We start from the raw sequence: 1,882 nt of genomic DNA, 5'->3' as shown, positions 1-1,882 counted from the left end.
TTGTTTCTGTTGGGTATTTGTTGTGACTGCTTGTGATGAATAATGTTTTTACATTTGCAGTCCAAACAAGTACCAAAACAGAGAAAAGACGAAAAACGCCAGAACTTAAAAACTGTCTTACGACATCCCGCAATAGAATGTTGTCAAACCAGCTTCCGGAAATGTAAGAAAAAACCCACCGGTTGATGAGGAGGGGAGAGAAAAAAAATTGACTTAAAACGTATTAAGTTTGAAAAGAGAAATAGAAGGGGTAGACGAAAAAGAAAGAAGGGGGAGAAAAAAACTGAACTCTTTCAACCCTGACAGAGTGGGAACCAACCGCTGATTCAACCCATTCCTTCCGTTCTCACTCCCATCCTACACTTTTTCCTACCCCCTCTGAGTGCCAACCCCCACTTACCTCTCTGAATCACAGACACAGGGGTCATCGACCCAAGTGCGAAATTTAGGAAAAAAAAAAAAGTTTTTTTTCGCTTGCCGTTCACTGCCCTAACCCGTCCAGGACTCTTGGTTGACTTTTTTCTTCGTCTGTTCTGACTTTCTTTCCGCCCTTTCCGTGATGTAATAAACTGGAGTGAGAAATTCTGTACTAAGAAGAATAAAGAAAAAAGGGAGCTGGAAAGGGGTAAAAGAAATGGCAAGAGCTTAAATGGGGTAAGATAGCAAAGGAGGGCGATTTCTTATTTTCTAATTTTTTAACACTTTTCTGAAAAGACAGAAAGGGGGATCTTGGTATCACTTACAGATAACTGTATTTCTTCAAGTATCAGATGCGTACAAGGTACCAGAAACCATTCAAATATTTCATATCAAGTATCCCAATATCTGTTTTATTCCTTTTGAGATGTAAATTAATCACTAAACTCTATAAGATCTATGCAGTATGATAATTAAATTAACAAGAAAATATTAAAAAAAAATTCCAGTTGCATAGTGTTTTCTTCCTTCTGACCGCGTGCCTTTGTGGTGTAATTTAAAACACGTCCGGCTAGCAACTGGAAGGGTCCGGAATTGGAATCCTGGAGAGGACATTGCACATTTTGTATATTCCTGTTCCGAAAGAAGCCTAATTGTTTCTACAGCAACACCCGAACTAAAATGTAGTGGAAAATGTAGGTATTTTCTCTCGTATCTTAATGTGTGCATTCGTGCCAGGATTTGGCGATTGGGTCCCCTAATCCCCAGTCGCCCTTTAAAAAGGGGAAGTATATAAGGTATTTCTCCCACCTTCTTAGCATGCCTTCGTGGTGTAGTGGTCAGCACGCTCGACGCGTATTCGAGAGGTCCGTGGTTCGAGTCCCGGCGAGGGCATTGCTCATTTTTAATTTCTAATGTTTTGAAATAACCTAATATCTCAACAGCGTTATTGTTATGAAATGCGTTAATATGTTACATTACTTGCCTTAAAGTTTTATTTCCTTCCTAATAATATTCTGAAAAAAATGTTAGTTGTACGTGTCTTGGTCAAGCTGAAATATTCTTTAAACGGTCCAAATATCTGATTTTAAGCACAAAAAAATTAGGATTTTTATGATTTTTTATTTTGTTTAAATTACTCAAGCCAGTTCCTGAAAAATTGTTCCAAGAACACCATTATTGTTATTTTTTTTCCTTTAATTTTCGAAATTCTAACTGCGATGAATATGTTACTATTTCTATAAAATTTGGTTCGCGAAAATGCTTATGAAGTTAGTTAAAGAGCTCTGCAAATTAACTTTTATAGGTACGTTTCAGAGATTCTTAAAAGATGCGCTACTGCGCAGTTAGTTTTCTGGATCATTGGTAAATTTTCAAGTAAGGGTAGTAATGTGAAAAAAGACGCAAGGATCTGGAAAGAAAAATATCACATTTCTTAGCTTGTAAAATGTTAGGCAACTCTCTA

At 37.1% G+C, this 1,882-nt stretch overlaps 1 non-coding gene across 1 annotated transcript; it reads left to right on the top strand.

The window, feature by feature from the left end:
• The first annotated feature begins 1,238 nt into the window (after window positions 1-1,238).
• Window positions 1,239-1,311, top strand: TRNAT-CGU (transfer RNA threonine (anticodon CGU)). The gene has a single exon. It is a non-coding gene; the product is annotated as a tRNA-Thr (tRNA).
• Window positions 1,312-1,882: the final 571 nt, after the last annotated feature.

The sequence above is a fragment of the Stegodyphus dumicola genome, chromosome X2 (genome assembly GCF_044657685.1).
Source record: "Stegodyphus dumicola isolate Sdum_Otavi_A_Nest chromosome X2, ASM4465768v1".
NCBI classification, from domain to species: Eukaryota; Metazoa; Arthropoda; class Arachnida; order Araneae; family Eresidae; genus Stegodyphus; species Stegodyphus dumicola.
The sequence above is the reverse complement of the archived record's forward strand: the minus strand, read 5'-3'. Positions and strand labels throughout refer to the sequence as shown.